Source organism: Neofelis nebulosa, chromosome 10, assembly GCF_028018385.1.
Source record: "Neofelis nebulosa isolate mNeoNeb1 chromosome 10, mNeoNeb1.pri, whole genome shotgun sequence".
NCBI lineage: Eukaryota > Metazoa > Chordata > Mammalia > Carnivora > Felidae > Neofelis > Neofelis nebulosa.
Window position 1 is genome coordinate 99,588,201 of NC_080791.1, and position 23,584 is coordinate 99,611,784.

The 23,584-nt window shown below is 39.4% G+C and overlaps 1 protein-coding gene across 7 annotated transcripts in view; it reads right to left on the reverse strand.

Moving 5' to 3' along the window:
- The window catches only part of CELF1 (CUGBP Elav-like family member 1), a 75,724-nt gene that overhangs the window by 44,565 nt on the left and 7,575 nt on the right, over positions 1–23,584 (reverse strand). The window contains exon 2 of one of the 7 annotated variants that reach the window (XM_058688960.1): positions 14,225–14,361. The exons of 5 other annotated variants lie outside the window; for them this stretch is intronic. The gene's annotated coding sequence lies outside the window, so the exon portion shown is untranslated. Of the gene's footprint in view, positions 1–14,215; positions 14,362–23,584 lie in introns of those variants that run through there. One more of the 7 variants, XM_058688959.1, reaches the window with a different exon arrangement.

The window sequence follows — 23,584 nt, forward strand, 5'->3', positions numbered from 1 at the left end:
AGAAAATAAGAAGAGGAAAAAGAAAACTGTCTTTTTTTCCCCATTAAATTGTGGTATTTGGGTAAAAACGATATTGTGAGCAGTTCCTCCCTTTTTATAGAATATTTATTAAGTATTTATTCCCCCTTCATTTTTCTATTTCCTCAATTAAAATTTTTACCTATTTATTCACGTTTACATAAAACCACATTCTGGTTCATTCCCTACCAGGGTTTTTTCTATGCATACATACTCCAATACTTACAATTATTGTCAAATTACAGATCAGACTGTATATACTATTGTTTAATGTACTTTTTTCACTTAACAATTACAAACATTTTCTTGTGAACAACCCATATTTAAGAATCAAGAGTCAGAATTGGCCTGAAGACAGACTTTTGCCAATACCATCCTTACCTTTATTTCACAACCAATAAATATAAAACCTGTTTCATAAGGCCAACATAAGTATTAAATCTTCTGAAACTGCTACAAAAAATAAGTAGCACATTAAGGTTAACTGGGGGTGGGTGAGTCTGGTTCTTTGTTCTTCCTTTCCTTAATCTGCCCTCTCATCTCCTGTTTAGTAATCTTTCCAGATGACTATATACATATCAAAACAAGGCATAGCATTTTGGAGGTGGTCAAATGAGACACATAGGGAATGCAAAATACATTTTTAAAAATCTCTGTTCCTACGTGGTCTCAAAATGCCTACACACTCAAAGTAATTCTCAAATTCCCATTAAGAATTCCCCCTCTCTGTGTTGATAGCTCGGAGCCTGGAGCCTGCTCCGGATTCCATGTCTCCCCCTCTCTCTGTCCCTCCCATGCTCATGCTCTATCTCTCTCTGTCTCTCAATAATAAACGTTAAAAAAAAAAAAATTTTTTTTAAATTAAAAAAAAAAAAAAAAGAATTCCCCTTCTCTTCCCCATACAGCTCTCCACTGGGGGCTGGAGTGGGGTGTAGGAATCTCATTCTGTCTTTTCCTCCTCCTGTTTCCCTGGCAGCACTGTCAGTCCTGGGCAACAAATTGCTGGATGTAGCAGTAGCAATTTACATATGGTAGCCAAGCTAACATGCAGCTTTCTTTGGGCAGAATTGCTAACTCTTCTATGTATCTTTCTAGTTTGAACCCAACGTTCCAGGCATATCAATGTTAAATATTTGCCTACTGGCCTCTATCTTCAGACACACAGAACCATGTACACAGAAGTCAGAGGAAGCAAAAATTCCCCATTGTGCGGAGAAGTAGGGGCTCTACAGACAAAGACGGGGCCAAGCTATAATCCAGCAGCTAATCCAAATCCAAGGGTTCAGTCATTCCACTTTCCCATAATATTCATGTATCACTTGCTCAAATTTGGCATGTTCTAAGACCACCAGTTCCGCCTTAGTTTCCCTGCCCTGCCATAAGGCCAAATCTGTCTCATCTAGTGAGTCACTACTGCTCCTCTCTCCAAATGCATTTTGATTTCAGCCCACTTGTGCAGCTCATCAGGGCTGCACCATATGTTAGTACCATGTAGGCAGAATGTGACTAATTTTTTTCTAAAACACTGTCAGAGTTACTTTTAAAATTACCTTATAATCTTGATGTCTCTTAAGACTCATTTCTATAATACATAACCTTCTGGAAATGACTATACACTTATTTTTCTGGGTGTTCAAAGGAGATTCTTCAGCATTTTCACTCCCATTTTTCAGACAAGGTAACTAAAGTGAAAAGAACGGATTAAGTGACCCACGTTCCACCACCAGCCAGTAAGGCTTGTACTTTCTAGTCATAGCACTCCACTTGTAAAATAAAGACAGTTATTAAAATGTGTTTTTTGGAGGGGTGGGGGATTCAAAATATTACTTTCTTTTAATTGTCTGAGGTGATTATTAAACCTTAGCTATAACAACTACTTGCAACTAATTCTGATGACTAAATGGTTTCATGATCCATCTGAGTGGGGGTTTTTTTTATAAAGGTTTACTTATTTATTTTTGAGAGAGAGAGCGCACACACGTCCGCAGGGGAGGGGCAGAGAGAGGGAGAGACAAAGAATCACAAGCAGGCTCTGCACCAACTCACCATGAGATCATGACCTGAGCAGAAACCAAAAGTCAGACATCCAACCAACTGAGCCACCCAGGAGCCCCTCGAGTTGTGTTATGAGAGGACTGAATGAGCCACAGGACCATAAATGTTTTTCTAATTGGTAGAAATTAGAAAATAGTAGAAATTGCCTACTCTGGGCAATCTGCCTCTTCAACAATAATGGCTGCTGGGTTTGATAACTAAGCTTATCTTGAGGTTTCTTAAATTTTCCATTTCAGGTCACGTTATGTTCATTCAAGTAACTCTTTGGGGTGGTAGTTTAAGATCTTTTTTAAAGTTTATTTATTTATTTTTGAGAAAGACGGCGTGTGCATGGGGCAGAGAGAGGGCGAAAACAGAGAATCCCAAGCAGGCTCAGCACTGTGAGCGCAAAGCCCTACGCGAGGCTCGAACTCAAACCGTGAGATCATGACCTCAACCAAAATCAAGAGCTGGACACTTAACCAACTGAGCCACCTAGGCGCCCTAACATTAAGATCTTTCTGTCCACCAGTAACATTCTTCAGTGGATAATATCACTTGTAAAACATAAAATAGGTTCTCAAGAGTATCTTCCCAATATTGAAAACTGCATATGCCCTTTGAATCCAGCAATTCCAGTTCTAGAAATATAGCCTTCAAATATACTTTTACCTGGTGTACACCAAGTATGCAAAGGGGCATTAATGAGAATACTGTTTATAACACCAAAAACTGGAAGTATACAGGCCCATCAGTTGGGTGCTACTTAAATAAATTATAGTACAGCAATGTGACAGAACACTACAACTATTAAAGAAACTAAGGCAGTTCCAATATACTACACTAAGAACTTATCAAGAAAATATATTACACAAGGTTTATATATGAACAACATGGCTCTGAAAGGATAAAGAAGAAACTGTTAACAAGGCTGCAGAGGTGAATACTGGCTGAATTGTTCAAAAATGGATATGTTAGGGGCGCCTGGGTGGCGCAGTCGGTTAAGCGTCCGACTTCAGCCAGGTCACGATCTCGCGGTCCGTGAGTTCGAGCCCCGCGTCAGGCTCTGGGCTGATGGCTCGGAGCCTGGAGCCTGTTTCCGATTCTGTGTCTCCCTCTCTCTCTGCCCCTCCCCCGTTCATGCTCTGTCTCTCTCTGTCCCAAAAATAAATAAAAAACGTTGAAAAAAAAAATGGATATGTTACCTATCTAAAGGAAAAATTTTCTTAATGTTTATTTATTGAGAGTGCTCGCAATGCACGCGCGCGCGCGCACACACACACACACACACACACACACACGGGAGGGGCAAAGACAGAGGGAAACAGAATCTTAAGCAGGCCCTGTGCTGTCAGCCTAGAGCCCAACACAGGGCTCAATCCCATGAACCAAACCATGAGATCTCGACCTGAGCTGAAATCAAGAGTCGGATTCTCAAACAAGAGCCCCCCCAGGCGCCTATACAGAAAAAAAATTTTTTTTTAATTTTTTTAAACGTTTGTTTTTGGGGGGGGGGGGGGGGAGTGGAGGGCAGAGAGAGATAAGGAGACACCAAATCTGAAGCAGGCTCCAGGCCCTGAGCTGTCAGCACAGAGCCTGATGCGGGGCTCGAACTCACAAATTGTGAGATCATGACCTGAGCTAAAGTTGGGCACTTAACCACCCAGGCACCCCCAGAAAAAATTTTTTAAGAAAACTCTTGAAACTATGAGAGACAAAGTGAAGAAAAATCCCAACTCATGATCTATTCCAAAACGAGCAGTTTGTTTTGCATTTGTTCCTGCTTTGCCTGAAACTTTTGTGTGGAAACAGCCATTGTCCAGGTGAAGCAGCACAGCTACCACATGTGAGTTGAGTAATTACCATTACACCATCTGAAATAATCCCAGCAACTCAACTGATGTTCATGTAGCTTGGACTGCAAATCTTATGGCTGGCCTATTTACAAAGTTTGGAGCTATTTTCAATCACTCAGCTGTATATCTATGTGTACATTTTCTTCAATCAACCTTTCCTGCCAGGCAGAGTGCAACATTAGCTGGCTTCCAGTAAGGAAGGCAAGGGACAGGGTGAGATAATATGTCAAAACAAGTTCTATAAATACAGCTTTTGGCCTAGTATCTCAAAAAGGAATCAAAACAGCTTCAAGCTTAAATAGAAAAATCCTATAGTCCTGCAGTATCTTACTTGTAGGCTCTAGAGAACAGAAGAGGCCAGGGATCTGGAATCTTGTTTCTCACACCGTATCTTGTCTCTCTCCCTAACCTCTGAGGGAAGTTATGATCGAATTGCAGGTATCATTCCAAAGTCAGCCTCTCCCCTTATCTTACCCCCACACTACCCAACACATCAGTATCATTTCACTGAGCTCGCTCCACTTCTTAGGCAGACATGCCCAATACACAGGACATACAACAGCGCCTAGCATCTAACTTCTACCATCTCCAAAACCCTTGACCAAGCAGCCAAGAACCCTGCCTGTACCATCTGCCCCAACCTCACCCCAAACACATGGGCACTGAAGCAGGATGCTGCCATATGGTCTTGTCTCAGGAAGTTTATCTTGTTTTGTTGAATAGCAGGAAACTTTATTCAATCTTTCTGTTCTTAATATCATAATCCTACAAAACCAGAAACAACTTTTCTGCGGAGATGCTTCCTGAAATAGGTTATATGCCAAAAAGTACAAAACTTACACCTTTGCTTCAGCCAATCAGGGAGTATGTTTGGCATAGCTAGATTCATCCCAAAGAATACACAGTCCTAGGGTAAATTCTCAATACGTTCTTAATGTTGTCACTTTTGTAAAAAGTGACTTCAATTATCATGTTTTCATCACTCTTGAACTGTGTTCTAAAGTGTTTCTCACATTTAAATACCCATTCATATGATCTCCTTCGCCTCCTTCAAATCACTACTTAAACAAACAAACCCACCACACCACTCTTTCATAAAATTAAACTTTGTAAACTTGTTTACAAAAACAAGCTCTCTTTAAAATGGGAGCTCTATCAATCAAAAACGCATGTAGGAAACATCCACTATATACCCAGAACTAGAGAGGTAACAAAAAAAGCCTAATCCCTATCCTTAATGAGTTTATAATCTTGTTCAGAAGACATGACTTACACACAAAAAAAGAACAAGAAACAAAAAGCATAGAACAGCATACATCCAAGGGAAAGCATATATGGCAAGGGAAAAAATCTGCCATCAATTTGAGAGAGACTAAAACATCTATCTCAGGACAGCTGATTCCTAATTTCCCTGTCTAAATCAAATTTATGTGCTATTTAATCACACTGTCTAGGATAGAGTAACATTTTTACTACCTTCCACTAAAATTACCCAGCCTACCAATAATTCTCACATCATCATTCCTTTTGAACAAACCTCCCTATTTTCCTATTACACTCACAAATCAGTTAATGGATGAGGCAAAACTTGCCAGGCCCCCACCTCCCACTTTCCCATCCTCACCATGAGGAGGCATCTCCTGATGATGTTTAGTACAGGGAACAAGAGTTAAAGAAACTAAAGTTAATTCTGCTTCTGATATCTTCAGTAAACAGGCACTAGCAGAGATAAACTAGTAATTCTGGGGATACTCCATGAACTTGCTATCTGCCTTACAGCTCTTTATCATCAATAAGTGAATTATTGACAGTGAGCTGCAAAATCAAAGCCATAATCATGTTCATAAGGAAATTCGAAAATTAAACTGAGTTAGACTGATTCATAATCCAATAATCCCATATAATATTCTATATGTTAACAAAATTAATAGACAAGTATTTACTGTAAACCTTGTAACGTGTCCTACACTCAGACACTGTAGTCACCCCACCACTTTCTAATCCCAGTTTTGCTGCTTGCTAGCCAGTTACCTTGGGACAAATTGTTTAACTTCTTTACACCTGTTTCCTCACCTGGGAAATGGCTATAGTAACAGTATCTATCTTACAGGGTGCTTGTTAGAATTAGAGAATTTATATACATAAAGCATTCAGAACAATCCCTGGCACACACAGAGTGCTCAATAAACGTCTGCTATCATTATTATTCCAGGCACTAGGGTTGGTGCCTATGGTGAGAAAGGAGAAGTCCCCAAAAGTTTTACTCTTTGACAAGATGATTTTATCTCTTCAAATTGGGAGTGCCTAAGATTCTACAGAAATAGGTCTTATTAAAAGGGGTGGGGGGATAGATAAGAAGGCAATGACTAGCTGACTGATCTTCAACTTCCAACTGGGCCTGTGAGCATCCAGTATAAGTGTAACCTCCATTAGGAAATACTGAACCACTTGTTCTAAGAGCATTTATTTATTTATTTGTAAACACTTATTTATTACCCCCATCATACCAAAAAACATTTTGTGGAAACTTTCAAAATGCATACAATGAAAAAAATAAATAAAATGAGATCAGGGAAATTATATATATATATATATATATTTTTTTTTTTTTTTTTTAAATATCAAAAACAAAGGGAAAGCTGGAATCGTGATGTGCTAGCCCGTGTCCTTTACTGAGGTTGGGCTGTAAAATCAAAGAGCTGCCACTGATTTTAATCTCCAATGACAGCCCCTACAGAGGGTGTATAGTGATTCATACTATAAATGAGAAAACATTAGTAGGATGGTAAAATGAGATGGGCACTAAGAGTTGCCAAGAAGGGGAGGGTGAATCCAATTTAAAGCCACTCAACAGAATTTCAGAAACTCATTAAGTATGCAGGACCCACAAAAGACAGCTCCAGGTCCCAAACTCTAAACAAACACATATACCCAAAGCCAACAATGGACAAATCACTGAACTGATTCCTCAGTGATTCAAAGCCAGAATACATCAGCAAATGGTCACACATATTCTGCAACCATACCACAGAGCCACAGGAAGAAGTTGCCTCAGTGAACTGTGTTTCTCCAGCATTTAAAGTCCTTTTCTCTCTTCATTGTCCACAGTAACAAGTATATGCAGAGAACAGTCTCATCCTTACTCAGCTGACAAGTTCTATTCCCAACTCTGCATGCTTATGACTCATGGGGGGAGGGGGGAAGGGAGTAAAAGCAAAATGTAAAACAAAGAAACAAAACTTGAATTTAGACTTAAACTGATCAAGAGTGAGGAATTCACTTCTGCCTAATTAGAATATCTCAAACAAACCAAGAAAACAATCCTTTAAAAATAGCATAACAAACCCAATACTCTTTGGAAATAGCCTGAAATCTGTCTACATGTCACATCCTCTACACTTCCTTAAATAGACATGACACCAAAAAACATTACAAGCCCTCTGTAAAGCCAAACTTTACAAAGCACTCTGAATCAGTGCAACATAGCATAGGACGCTGTAAAGCCCAAAACAACAGGGCATTTCCCACAGCTCCTTTCCCAGCAAAGGGCCAAGAGACTGAGCTCTTACTACACCCTCTTTCAAAAAGATGTGTACAAAATCATTTCTTAAGGAGGTGGTCGTGTCTCAGTCTTTTCTACTCAAATTTTGTATCAGGAAATTTGCATGCCAGACAAGGAATTCATTTCCACCTCTAAGAACTGATCTTTGAAACTGGTAAAAAACAAAGGGGGAAAAACACTATTACTTTAAAAAGATAAGTTTCTAAAAGAACCCAAAGACCATTTCTGACACTGTATTTACCAGTTTGGCCTTCCTCTCGGAAAACAAATTTTCTTCAATAATACAAATCTTGTCTCCTTGCCCCATCCCCAAGACTCTGAAACATTCTCTACCATTTATAAATGACAAAACAGAAAAGACAAACGGATCACCTCTTTCACTTGAAAACCTCAGTCCTCCACAGTAATGTACACAGACAGACAGATGGACGCACGTAAGAACACAAACTGCGAGCCCTGCTCAGGCCTGAGCCAATATGGGCGCACAGGGCAGCCACGCCGCCTAGCTAGTGGGCTGCTCCTGCTGCTGCTGTACAAATATAGAAAGCTGAAAGTGGAACAGCAGCTTCAGCAGAATAGATTCTGCTCCGTGCTCAGAGAGGGAGGAGCAGGGACCTGCACAGCTTTACCCATACATGGTTGCTGAAAGGGGGCCATCAGTGAAAACCCAATTATCTCACACACATGCATTCTGTTCACATGCTCCAGACAAAAACCAGAAACACACAGGCTGGTGCTTGAAGAAAGGTTTGAGATTCTATTTCAGTCAAGGAACTTCCCAATAATCTCAGTCACTTACACCAAGAATCCCCCAGCCATGGGAAATAGAAAAGACAGTGTGAAAACTTTACTAGGTCAGAGTCTTACCAGATCAGCAGTAGCTGTGAGGCTTAATTTATCATTTAAATTATGGAATTTAACACAGTAAAAAAGGTTATTTCCATTTGTGTGAATGATCCCAACCTTCACTGCTCCTGTGCTATTTCCAGAATCAAGATCTCATTCCAGCTCTCAGGTTATGTTTTGGGGTCTCTCCTTTTTTTGGGGGACAGGGGGTGTTACAAGTTAAAATAAATTCTGATGGTGATTTTAAAAATATAATTTCCCAGGATGCTGGCTTATGTAATCAGAAGCCATATTTTATATTCCAAAAATTACTCTGCTTGGAACAATTCATTCAGATTCATTCAATGTGAAGTGTATGAAAAGCTCAATTTCTGGCCAGAGTGAACTCTCACAGGATAAAAAACGCATGGTTGACTGGTTGAAATGATCCCATACGTTAACTCCTAATCAATCAACCAAGTATTTACCATGCACTGTCTAGATTCAGTATTACAGGGGATGCAGCACAAACATAAACTGTACTATCAATGACTCCAATACTTAAACTCTAGTTCTTAGGTAAGATTAATACATGAGGTAATTGGGGCACCTGGGTGGCGCAGTCGGTTAAGCGTCCGACTTCAGCCAGGTCACGATCTCGCGGTCCGTGAGTTCGAGCCCCGCGTCAGGCTCTGGGCCGATGGCTCAGAGCCTGGAGCCTGCTTCCGATTCTGTGTCTCCCTCTCTCTCTGCCCCTCCCCCGTTCATGCTCTGTCTCTCTCTGTCCCAAAAATAAATAAAAAACGTTGAAAAAAAAAAAATTAAAAAAAAAATACATGAGGTAATAAAGGTTGATAGCATCTGACTAGTGCTAAACTGTGGAGTAGCAACTATAAACACTATACAAATTAAGAGAAAGACTGAAGACAGACACACCTAGATCTTCTCCCACAGGTCCCACCTACTAGCACTCAAAGGGCATTATCTTTAAATGTAAGTCTACAATATTTGAACTAGGTGATTTCTAAGGTCCCTCCATTTCTGAAATTCTTTAAGTCTGTAATTTAAAAATATAAAGTTAAGGGGCGCCTGGCTGGCTCCGTTGGTTAAGGCTCCGGCTCTCGATTTCAGCTCAAGTCATGATCTCATGGTTTGTGGGATCGAGCCCTGGGTTGGGTTCTATGCTGACAGCACAGAGCTTGCTTGGGATTCTCCCCCTCTCTGCCGCTCTCCTGCGCACACATGCGCATGTGGGTTCTCTCTCTCCCAAAATAAGTAAACTTTAAAAAAAGTGAAAAGAAATGTATAGTTTTTTGCCAACTTCAGAGAAAATATATTCTAAAAAAAAAGAAAAATAAATTCAGACCATAACTCAGCATCCACTCTAACATCTCTCACAACACACTTTCAGGAACATACCTCAGAAATCCCTGCCTAGCCTTTTGAGGAAATTTTACACCACCATTAAAAGGATGGGAAAAAAGAGGTGCCTGGGTGGCTCAGTCAGTTAAGCATCTAACTTCAGCTCAGGTCATCATCTCATGATTCGTGGGTTCAAGCCCCGTGTCAGGCTCTTTGCTGACAGCTCAGAGCCTGGAGACTGCTTCAGATTCTGTGTCTCCCTCTCTCTCTGCTCCTCCCCCCACTTGCGCTCTCTTTCTCTCCCTCAAAAATAAACATTTAAAAAAAATTTTTAAATAAACAAAAGGGGGGAGAAAACACAAAACACCTGCCACAGGAAAACAGTATGGTGGAGACTAGAAATGTTGGTGCTGACACATTCTGAGATTTTTTATTACAAAACACTACCAGTCATCCAACCATGAAGGAGAATTCCAGAGAACAGAGCCCTGACCAGTTCCTTCCCATCACTGAATTGTCTGGTATGTATGTGCGCATTAGCCTAAGCTTATGGGGCATAAATAAACAAATACGCTAGGTAGCTTCCCCCACCCTCCAGCAACACACTGTCCTTGAAACTAAAGAAACTCTTCAAATTCTTAAGACATAATAACATATCCACCATAATTACTTGCTCCAATATATTTTATTAGGAAATTAACGTTTTGGAATTTTGAATTCTCTTTGCCCATTGTATGTAATACAGTAATGATGAGCAAAGAATGCTAAATGACAGCAAACTTGATCTTGCAAACTTGATCTCTCAATCCCACTACCTAGATCTCCTAGTGCAAGGCAGAGCCTTGTCCACACCGTCTAATATACTGACAAAGAAAACACAGGATTCCAGCAGTAGAGGCACCTTCATGTCCGACAAAACACAGATATGCAAATGTTCAACATTTTATTAAAAACCTGTTAATTGTATATAGTGGCTTATATATTTAGTTTTTCTGAGCAGCTTGTTATAGCAACTTTGATTTCCCAAAGAGTAACTGGTTATGGATTAATATGCTATTTTTTGGGTAAGACCACAGCTTTAATGATCTATTACAGACTTTACCAAGGTTCCTCTTGTGAAGGCAACTAAGTAAAAATAAAGAACACAATTCAAAGGACCACAACTATATATACCAAGCAGTGATTAAAAGTACCACCTCAAAATCAAAATGGCTATAAACAGCTACAGTATGGCCTTGGGCTGGTCATTTCTTTCTCATTTCCCGTTTCCTCAAAAATGGGACTGGACCAGAACAGGAGTCCCTATCTACGGTCCACAGACCTACAGAATTCCATAAACTCCCTTATGTTATGTGTAAATTTTACACATATATGCAAAATGCATTCATACACAGCTGACCCTTGAACATGGGTGTGACCATGCACGGGTCCACTTACTTGCAACTTTTTTTGATAAATACAGTACAGTACTTTAAATGTACTTTCTCTTCCTTATGATGTTCTTAACATTTTCTTTAGTTTATTAAGAATTCAGTATATGATACATGTAACATACAAAATGTGTTGACTGTTTTATCAGTAAAGCTTCCTGGTCAACAGTAGGCTATTAGTAAAGTTTGGGGGGCATCAAAAGTTATAAGTGGATTTTCTACTAATCTCCACACTGTTCAACTATACTTATTTATTTCTATTTATAGGAAAATAGGTCCATAACTTTTACCAGATTTACAAAGGGGGGTCCATGATCCAAAATAGATTTAGATTAAGACTAAACAATATACAGTTTGTTCTCCATTCTAACACCCTTTTATCTCCTCTTGTACTTCCTGGTCCAAAAAGGGAGTCCTCATGACTAAACCCAGTCAAGAATAAACAAGTTATCATGGCCAAGAAATTACTCAAAATAACATATTCCAGGGCGCCTGGGTGGCTCAGTTGGCTAAGTGACCCTTGATATTCGGCTCAGGTCGTGATTTCACAGTTCATGGAATTGAGACCCATGCTGGGATCTGCACCGACAGGGGAGATACTTCTTGGGATTCTCTCTCCCTCTCTGCCCTCCCCATCTGACCCCCGTGCTCTCTCTCAAAATAAATAAACTTAAAAAAAAAAAAAAAAGGTCTAGAGGTGCCTGGGTGGCTCAGTCAGTTAAGCATCGAACTCTTGATTTTGGCTCAGATCATGAACTCACGGTTCCTGAGTTCAAGCCCTGCACGGGGCTCTGCACTGACAGTGCGGAGTCTGCTTGAGATTCTCTCTCTACCCCTCTCCGTTGCTCATGCTCTCTCAAAATAAATAAATTTAAAAAAAAAAGTCTAAGATAAAATGTATTCCAAATAAAACTGAACCTGAATTGTTTTTAGATGATAGGCTAACATTACAATGCTTAAAAGAAAAAAAAAAAAAAGTTTCCAAGCAAATTTTAGCACTATAGCTCATCTCAGGAGGCTTACGTGAAAACAGAACTCTTTAGGTGTGTTAGGGATATCCCATATAGTTCCTCTCTTACCAGGTGCACTTTTTTTTTAAAAAGTAAAGCTTCCAGTTTCCCACTTCTTATTTTTTTTAATGTTTATTATTTTTGAGAGACAGAGAAAAAGTGAGCACATGCAGGGGAGGGGCAGAGAGCAAAAGGGAGACAGAGGATCAGAAGCAGGCTCCACACTGACAGCAGAGAGCCCCACGCAGGGCTCAAACCCACAAACTCTGAAATCATAACCTAAGCCAAAGACAGAGGCTTAGTCGACTGAGCCACCCAGCACTCCCCAATTTCCTACTTCTAATTCTATCCCTATAGCAAAGAAATAGGAGGTAGGTAGAGAGAAAAAACTACAACATGGAAGACTGATGTGAAGAATAGTCAAAGAAGCAAGAGGCAATATATGAGAATGGCCACTGCCTAATACTATATACCTATACTGTAAAAAGTATATCAGACAAAAGAAAAAACTAGCCTCTCTCTAAGACAATAAAAGTATGTGTTTGTTACTGAACAATTTAAGCCTAAAATTTTTAGGTTCTCATGGCAACCTAAGTGATCACACTGCACATACTGTATATAAAGCACATATTTAGAGAGTTAACTAGTAAACTCAAAATGTGACATATGTGCAATGTGGGCGACAACATTATTCTGGGAACTTTAACTTTAAAATCTTCCAACTTTTATTCTGCAGCCCCAAAGATGATATAATAGAGTCAACTATGCAGAAGGCACAAGCTCAAGGAAGAGGTACAAAGAACATAAATAGAAGCAAAGAGATAAAAGACAAGAAAATTCAGGCTATCGGAAAAAGTTTCTGAACATGACTCTCCCCTACTGTGAATCAACCTGTAAAGGGAGGCTTAAAAAACAAGACTGCTAGTGAGGACATATATCAAGATAGCATTTGGGACACTCTTTCATGTGGGCCCAGACAAAAGAGGACATGGTCACAGACCAGACAGACCGCTTGGTAAATGTGGCACTGACTGAAAGGTCCCCTGGAGAGACTGGGGTTTTCTTTCTCTCTCTTTTCTAGGAGCTCACGGAGTATGGCTGTTTAGAATTAAGAAGTAATTATCAGAGCCAAAATGATGGCTGTGGGGCATGGGAACTGGGGGAGAGGGACCAGACTTTAAGAAGAGGGTAGGGGGGAAACGACAATCTTTTGTGTCACATCATGTCTCATTTTGGTTCCCGAGAACCAAATAAAGCTGTAACATCCAGTTTTCTCATCTATTAAATGACCTGTGAGGGTTACCTCCATCTATCTGCCAACAGAAACTTCATTATGACCCATGCATTTGTTTTGAAAGACTTGAAGATGTCGTGAATGACTTGAAAGTCATGAATGCTACTTTAAAACCACATTTCCATGCCACTTGTTAAGTCTAAAATTACTCCCACTTTTCGATCAGAAAACCGGTAAGCAGTTTAGGAAAGGTACACCAAAAAATATATCAGGGCAGTTATTTTTCTAACTCTCTCAAAGCTAAGAACTTCTAGAACAAGATACTGAATTTACATTACTGGTTCAATGATTAAAAATTACATTACTACATGAAAAAGAATGGCTACAAAAATAAGTTATTTCATTACTGTCATGAGACTAGGCCTCGAGAAGCAAGAAAAATGCAGGAAAATGGCACAGCATTTGGAGTGTAGACTGGCAGTCCAACCATGTCCTACCACATAATAGCTCGATGCCTCAAATAAGTTACCCTCCTCACTAAGGTTCCTAACACCTCAAGTTGCCTTGTCTACCAAATGTAAGCATGCACCATTTCTCTCTTCTTCCACCCCACTCCTGTATCTGTCTGTCTCTCCCTCCTCCCTTCCCCCATCAATGTGAGGTCTAACAGTTTCTTTCATTACACTATAATTTGGCATATTTTCTAGTCAAAAACTTTGCACAATGACTTTTACACAAAAATTCACTGGTCAAATTGAGAGCCAGAACAACTAAGTAATAAATGTTTTACAGTGAAAAGGAAAAGGGCACTGGGGATAAAACTAGGATTAGAGATTTCTTTCAGAGTCAGGCCACACCTGCTAATGACTAAAATATATGATTACCTTAATTACCTTGGCTGCACAACAAGTGCTGGTGGTCATGAAACTCCAGAATATTAAAAACTCAGCCACATTTTCATTATAGCATTCTCTACTGTGTTGAAGTCAAGACAGCAAAAGACTGCCAACAGCATTTTCACTTTAATTTTCTGGTAAGACAAAAAGGAAAATTAATCTTGGAGCCAAATTCTCCATTTTTAGGTATGGTAAATTCTTCGAGGAAAAAATATCTGTGTTATGAAAAACTGAAAACATTTCTGTATATCTTAGAAAATATGCATATGTGCTTTTCTTAAAAGGTATAAAAAAATCTCAAGCTAATAATCTTTTTTGGGAGGGATGTGCAAAAGGGGACAGGGACAGGACCCATGGGCAGGAAGAGCTGCCTAATAATCTTTTTTTTTTTTTTTTTTTTTAAGTAAGCTCTGCACCCAACATGGTGCTTGAACTCGTGACCCCGAGATCAAGAGTCACATGCTCCACCAAATGAGCCAGCCAGGCACCCCTCAAGCTAAAATCTTAACTGTTTACCTACTACTACCTTTTAAGCAATTGTGAAAGAAGAAAGATAAAATAAAAGCTGAAGCGCTTTCTGACAGAGGCATTTGATGACTGGCATACTAAGCAACAGGGCATCCAAAAAACAAACCAAGTAAGTCATTTTTTGGTATATATAATTAGTAATTGCCTAAATAGGGGCACCTGGGTGGACTTTTGATATTGGGTCAGATTATTATTTTACATAAATGAACCTACTCTATACAAAAGTATTCATAAATGCACCACAAAAAATATTAAACATCTTGCCTATGTGGGTTTGATTTTGTTTTTAAAACTTTGAGGCCTCTTTGATACTCCAGCTTATAATCAATTTCATCTTATTAATAAGCACATTATAAAGTATTTAAACTGAATATAACATTTATCATCTTTTCCCTCCCACCATTAAAGGGCCAGATTGTTCCAAATATGGCATTACCTTTTCAAAGTTCTAGGGTTTAGGTAAGACATAATTCTTTTAAAGAATTCTCTCTTGTCATGACTGACAAGCATGACTTAAATGGAGATAAAGAGGCTAATGAAAAACATGTGAGTCTGATGGTCAACTGCTATTTTATTAGAGGAGAAAAACAAAGCATACCACTTTAAAATGGGAAATCCACATACAACGATCTCTTTGAACTCAGGCAGTGGAGCTCCTGCTAACTAGATAGATAACCCCCACCTGAGGGAAGAGGCAGAGGCCACCTGCCCAAGATGCTGCAGAAGGGACTCCTTTGCTAGGTAGAAAGTTTCTCCGCATAACCTCTAAGGTCCTTCCCTAACTTCAGAAACTTGCAACTTCATTTATGAAAAACAGAGGCATGGTAAATGCAAGGTATGAGTGGAGACAGAACAGTATGCTGAAAAATTAGAAAGCCTGGGCTGGAATCCTGTTTCCGCTTCTATGTGAACCAAAGTAAAGCACTTCAACTTCTCTCGTTTGCAAAATGAAAGGATTAGAGAAGAAAAATCTCTGAAGATTCTAACCTTCTGAGCCTATGGCTTCTTCCTATGCCTGCCTCGGCCACCCACCACCTTCCCACTGCTGCACCTTACCATAATTAGGCAGCTTTTTAAAACATCTAATTAATGTAACACAGAAAGTAAAACCTTTAACTTTCTATTTCTGGCTTGTTTCAAATATGCAACAGCATTTTATCAAGGAGTAGTTAATGCCACACAGTTCTTGATATACTGGCTTTTCTCTGAACTCTAGTGACAGCTACACAGTGACAAGTTGTAAGCAAGGAGGCTGTTACCATGGGGACCCACTAGGATTCCTGGGGGTGGATCCAGCGGGCTTTTTTCTTTTTTTTTCTTTTTTGGTCAAAGCATTTTTTGATGTTCTGGATCTGGCAATTCAGAAAGCCTGATTCCATTTTTCTTTAGCAAGCTACCTTCAAGAAATATTACCATATAGTATACAATGCTGAAGAAATATTAGATACTGTTTCAGAGACTCTGTCTTGCAAAAGAAGGAAATATATTCTAGTCTTCATCTTTCCCCTATACATAAAAACAAATACAGGGGCATCTGGGTGGCTCAGTTAAGCACCACACTCTTGGTTTCAGCTAAGGTCATGATCTCACAGTTCAGCAGTTCGAGCCCCACCTCAGGCTCTGCCCTAACAGTACAGAGCCTGCTTGGGATTCTGTCTCCCCATCTCTCCCTGCCCCTCCCCTGCTCACGCTCGCTCTCTCTCAAAAATAAAATAAACATTAAAAAAAATTTTAATGTGTCAGACACACAAAATAAAATGGACTATAAAGTCAAACTGGACCAGAACAGAGAAGTGTACATTTAAATTCCAAGTCTGCCTCCAAAATTGCTGTGTGTGGACAAAGGAGATGTAGTTCGGGGAGATGAGCTGCTACTCCCAGCTAAATGTGTTGCCACTCAGTTTCCCCTGAGACCTGTTCTGTTAGAAGATACCTTAAGAAAACAGGTCGTTTACAAACCTGATCTGTGGATCTGGTTTGTTCACAGGAGAAGATGGAACAGCCAGAATTCAAAAGAAAACATTTTTCTAAATTGCACGCTTCCTGGAACAGAGTGAAGCTTTGTCTGGATCTTACTGAGGCAAGAGCAAAGTTATACCAGACAAATGAACTTTAATAAATAAAAATAGCACTTGATTTCAGTAAAGAAGTTTGCAGGCTTTTTTTTTTTTTTGCACTTGTAAATGTATCAAGAGGCTATTAAACAGAAATAGAACATGATAAAAACAATAAATATATAATAAACATGGTGTCTTTCCATTATTATTTCCCATAAATCTCAAAGGGGAAATACAGGAGAACAAGCCCAGAGTACAGTTTTGTCACATGAGTTTAATGCCAGCCTAAAGACTTTAAAAAAGACTCAGACCACAGGACATGAGAGGAAGCAAACTCCTGGGTGTTTTATTCGTTTTCACTACTGGTTTACAATCTCCTTGATTTTATTTTTAAATGCATGTCTTGGCCCAGAAAAGCAAGAGAGCACAGGCTGCCAACAGTATCAGATTCTCTTTTTCTAATTCTCTGGAGCTACAGAAAACAGAGCCAGAATCAGGGTTGTCTAGGAGCCTTCTGATTTTGTCCAGGCAATATACAATATGAGGTTTCAAGATCACAGAGGTACACAAAGTCTTTTGTAGTACAAATTTTAGCCAACTTAATGTCTTTTTTGTTTTTAAGTTTATTTATTTTAAGAGCAAGAGAGCATGCATGCGGGAGGGGCAGAGACAGGGAGGGAAAGAGAATCCCAAGCAGGCTCTGCCCCACCAGCATAGAGCCTGACTCAGGGCTTGATCCCAGAAACTGTGGAATCACGACCTGAGCCAAAATCAAGTCAGACACCCAACTGACAGAGCCACTCAGGCATCCCCAAGTTAATGCCGTTCAATGGAAGGCTGCTTACAATTTTTTTTCCCCATAAAACTCCTTTGAGTACTGATCATCTTCAAAAGACAATTATTTGAAAAAACAAGAAATTCTCAGAATTTCAGTTTTAAAAGATTTTCTTCCTATTCCTCAGCCCTGATCTCAAAACGTAAAATTTAAGTGCCATTCGACCAGACATGCAGTACTCTAAAAATATCAAGTCTCTATTTTGTGCAAGGACCCAATACCACTGAGCACTATGGACAGTAAGACTTCCGATATGCAGAACATTCAGCTCAATATCATAGTGCACTCCATGAAAGTGCAACACTGGTTATGTACATACTCACAACAATCAGGCTAGCCTCCAATAGGAAATAACGTCTTCCAGTTTTTCCTACTCTGCAAATCCATTCCCTCCTGGTTGTATGAAAATCCATGTTTCAAAGCCGGGTCTAGTCTCTTTTTAATTCCTGCTCATTACTATTACGGGGAAATGTTACATTTTTCCAGAAAAAAGGTTTTCAACTTAAATACCAAATGATCACAGGAAGAAAAAAAACTGGAAGCATTAAACTATCTTTCTCAGAGCTTCCCTCTCTCCCTCATTAACATTTCTCAAAGAGAAAAACACCACTGTGATGCTCCTATTACAGATCATTCATGAAGTTACTAACTGAGCCCAGACGAGACAGACTCCATCAACTGGGCACACAGCCACTCACCATTACCCTTTGTTTAAAGTCTTAACTGCCATTCAACTCACATTATTGTATTCCACTCAAGTCCATCAACTTTCCTTCAAGAGGAAACAATCAAGAACTAAAACAAATGTGTTACTTAACTAGAAAAGAAGAATGAACTTAATCCATACACCTCACAAAAAATTCTTCTAAAATGATGGCCCACCATTAAGTTTCCTATCTGAAATAACAATATTATTTTGTTATGATCAGTCATATATGCTGCAAAGAATAATCTAAGCAAATAAACATTACATAAACTAAACAAATAATCATTAAAAACATGTAAAAACAAAACCTCAATCTTAATTTGGCAAAGCACCAGAGACAAGTACTCTCTACACACCAAAAGTGACAATATAGAGGAATGTCTATACTACAGAGGAGCCAAGACCTCAAAGGAGCCTAAAGGGGGAGCTACCTGCTGCGTGGGGGAAAGGGGCAATCTTCCAAAAAGCCATGATCCTAGGCCTGACTTCTAAAATACAAAAATATTTAAGAAATATTAAAGCTTGTACTCTTCTCAAACGTTTCAGTAATTAAGAGAAACCTTCAAACTAGCCTAAGTACAAAACGGAATTAACTGAAAGGATACTGGAGTATTTAAAAGAACTCAAAGGCAGAAAGTACAACAGAGCCACACCTGGAAAAGCTTTATCCATAGGTTTCTATTCTGCATGTGGATGGCCACCTCTCTCCCCAGAGATGCATTTCTCACCTATACTTCTTTCAGGATGAATCTACTTAATTATCCCTCCCTACAGACTGGCCTTCACAGTTTCCTGATGTATCATGAGCCTAAACTTGACTGTGAATGTGATTTTATATGTTTCAAGTTCTCTGAATTCAGGTGATATGTGTGTTCCCTAAAGACTTAAATCTGTTACAATCTCAAATTCTTAGGAGAAACTGATTTGCCCAGCTTGGGTTAGGTGTCCACCTCTGGTCCAATAAGCTGTTACAAGAAGGGGTAGGTCACAGAGTATAATTAGTATAGGGACTGTGTGCCTGACTCCTCAAAAGTTATAGAATACATGGGGCGCCTGGCTGGCTTAGTCCATACAGCATGTGACTCTTGATCTCAGGGTTGTGAGTTCAAGCTCCACCTTGGGGCCTAGAGCTTGCTTAAAGGAAAGAAAAAAAATTTTTTTAAGTTATATAATACACTCAGCCATAAAGCAGTCTCCATGCTCAAAAAAGCTTAAAATCTTGCTGAAATGAGAAAATGTGTCTAATGAAACACTAAATTATATCCTATAATACAGTACTGGAATGGATGAACAGTAAAGGCTTCATAAGAAAGGTTAGCTATGTACTAAATGACAAATAGAAATTGAACCATGAGCAGGAAAGGGCTGACAAACAAAAAAATGCAATGCACATTCCTCTCGTCCTAGCCTTCTAAGAAAGAGAAACCTAAGGAATAGTCCTTTACCACATAAACAGCTTCCAGTGAAACATCGTTGTTGAAAATCTGCTGTAAGGTTTAAAATGGCTATATGATCACAAAACAGTACTGCTTCAATAGGCGGTAATAACCAGCTAGCTGATAATGTCAGTTACACAATGTTAAGTTGTTCATCACCACCACCCTGACTTCCTTTCATTCCCCAGACCCCTAAGACTCTTGCTCAGACAACAGCATTCAGAATCAGGCAGGCAGCCAAAAGGACAGCACAGGTGTTTCTCACTAGTACTATCCCACCCAATCTAGTATGGTAAAGCGGGCAGTATCACACAAAGTCATGCAGGATAGAAACATTAGCCAAGCCATGTGATTGGGGGGGGGAGGGGGAGGGAATTAGAGCAGAAAAGAGGCATGTTTTCCACACACAAAAGCTACAAGCACAAAGAAACTGGGAAAAGCCTGCAGTAAATGATCTGTGCAAAACAGAAACCAGCAAAAACTTAACAGATGTCCACATAATATTGGGTTAAAAAAGGGTCTACTCATTGTAGACTCTTAGTTACCCCACATTATCACCAAAATATCACATTCCCAGTCTCTGCAAGAGCTTGCTTCAATCTCACAGGAAACAAAAAAGGTAAAAGAACAATGAGAAAGTGGTGACAGTTTCTAAGTTAATGATTCTTTTGCTGAAGAGTAGCAAGGTTATGTAAATGGAAACTACTGACCTTCCAAAATTAAAAGTATGACACTATAAAATTAAACAGCTTTGAAACCAAAAAATTGCATTTTGTATAATCCCCAAACTAAAGACATTTCCCAACTCGAAAATAAAGTTTCAGTGGAGTTTCAACATAGGGGAAAAAAGTGATATTCAACTCCATTTTGTCAAAGCTGAACATAGCTGTTTAAACACTTGGCAGTCCATGGAGGTCAGAAAGTTAGTTAACAGTTCCTTCTAAAGCCACACTCTGCACCTATGAACATACCCCAAAAGTGGCATATTAAAATTAAGTGAGATCGATCGATCAGACCTCACTGCAGTCTCTAAACTGAAACTCACCATTTTTCTTTATACTTGCTTGCCATTACTTTCTAAGTGGAGAAAAAGAGAAATCAAAATGTTACAATCCAAAAGCGGTTCTGAAAATGAGTCTACTTCCTGCGAAATGGGGAGAAGGTCAGCTGATAGAGGGTCACATTAGAATTTCACAAAGCTCTAAGAGCTAAAATGCTTTCTAACATATTAGATGCTTGAAATGCCAATACACAGTACTCTCACACAGTCTCCCCTAACTAGGCTTTCTCATCCCTTCAGGGGAAAAAAAAGTCCAATTTTAAGTACTTTTCATATTTATAAAATTCATGTTCTCTGTATAAAAATCTTAAAAACAATCAGGGGCAGGGGTGCTTGGGTGGCTCAGTCGGTTAAGTGTCTGACTTGGGCTCAGGTCATGATCTTCCGGTTTGTAAGTTCAAGCCCCGCAAGAGGCTCTGTGCTGACAGGTCAGACCCTGGAGCCTGCTTCAGATTCTGTCTCTCTCTCTCTCTCTCTACTCCTCCCCTGCTCATTCTCTGTCTCTCAAAACTAAAAAAATAAAAATAAAATAAACGTTAAAAAAAAAATCGCAGGCACCTGGATGGCTCAGTTGGTGGAGCATGTGACTCTTGATCTTGTGGTTGGGAGTTCAAGCCCCCACATCAGGCACAGATCTTACTTTAAAATTTTTTGTTTTAAACGACAGTAAGTATGAAGGAAAAAAACACACCCATGTCTCAATGCCTAAATTTTGATGTTTATCCCTCTGGCCTATGAGATAAAATTTTTAGAAGAATTAAAGAGTTCCTTAGCAGAAAAAAATATGTTAAGTCAACATGAATTTTAAGACGGATATAAAACATTCTTGAAACATGTTACAGTTCTGGAATTCGAAGAAATTTAAATAAAAAGATATATGCTCATTACCTCCATAACATAGAGATTAAAAAATAACTATAGAGGGGTGGTGCCTGGGTGGCTCAGTGGGTTAAGCATCCGACTTCAGATCAGGTCATATCTCGTGATTTGTGAGTTTGAGCCCTGCATCAGGCTTTGTGCTGACAGCTCAGAGCCTGAAGCCTGCTTCAGACTCTCTTGTCTCCCTCTCTGCCCCTCGCTCGCACTCTCTCTCTCTCTCTCTCTCAAAAATAAACATTAAAAAAATAAACAAAAAAACAACTATAGAACAGTTCTGCTGATTAATTCTACAAGGAAACCTCTATTTAAGGACATTTGAACAGCCAATTTCATGACAAGGACAAAGTTACAATTACAAAGAACTCCTCACAGAAAACTGTCTTTAGCAAATTACAAAGCTCAGATAAGGATTCTTGCTACAACACAGTTCACAAAGCAAACAGCTAACCTGATTATGATTAACTCTTTCATCTACATTACAACTCTAAGAATCAGAGCCTGTTCTCTCTCCCTCCATACCTAAAACCAGTTACCTAATTAGAAAGAGACCCAGGTGATCCTATTACAAATCCAGTAATAAACTCATTTGTATTTTTCAGTTTTCTATGAACATAGAAGACTCCTATCAACAGACTCTCATATGAAATACAGACAGTGAAGATGAATCTAGGAAACCACATTACCCAAGTATTCCACAGGGAACAATGAGCTAAAAGGTTCTATGGGTAAGGATGCCCTGTGTAGCAAAACATTTCAGATGCACAAATCAGGACTTAAGGAAACAATCTTATCCCTTAAGTCACTACAGACAAAGGAAAATGTGAAACAAATAAACGCAAAAGGAGAAACAAAATGAACACGAACTTACTTAATGCTTGTTTATGTATGGCACTGCCAGGCATTTTAACTGTGATGATTTGGCTAAACTGGGTTACCAACTCATAAGTATACGCCCATTTTTACAGATGAAAAAAGGAAGTAACATTATCAACACTTTACCAGGCACTGCTCAATGCCTAGCATTAATAACCTCAATTCTTACATTACCATTCCAAGGTGGTATCAGTCTCCATTTTAAAGACAGGAAAACAGGGGCAACTGGGTGGCTTAGTCGGTTACGCATCTGACTCTTGATTTTGGCTGAGGTCATGATCTCAGTTTGTGGGATAGAGCCCAACGTCAGACTCTGCACTGACAGTGCAGAGCCTGCTTGGGATTCTCTCCCCTCTCTCTCTGCCCCTCTCCCACCACGCACACACATGTACTCCCTCTCAAAATAAACATGTTTTAATGAAAAATAAATTTGGGGGCACCTGGGTGGTTCAGTCGGTCAAGTGTCTGACTTCGGCTCAGGTCATGATCTTGGCGGTCCATGAATTTGAGCCCCACATTGAGCTCTGTGATGATAGCTCAGAGCCTGGAGCCTGCTTTGAATTCTGTGTCTCCCTCCCTCTCTACCCCTGCCCCACTTGCACTCTGTCTCTCTCTCAAAAATAAACATTAAAAAAAATTTTTTTAAATAAATAAATGAAAACAGGACCAGAAATGTTAAAGGTGACACAGTGATGGTACCAATTTTTAAACTCATTGACTGGAGCAGCCACACCTATCCCTCCCAGGCTATGCTTATAAATCCCATTCAAATCACATCATTCTTTCAAGCCACAAGTTTTCATTTTAAAAACCAGAAAATCAAAGAATCAACTCTCAATTATGGGAAGAGTAATTCTCCAGGTTTTAACAAGTTTCTTGTTTCTATTTTACTTGCTCTTTGACCATTTCAGCATGCCATAGCACCTCTATGAAGGAATGTGCAGGTAAATGCAGGACTATATTAACACCAAGCAACCTTGGGC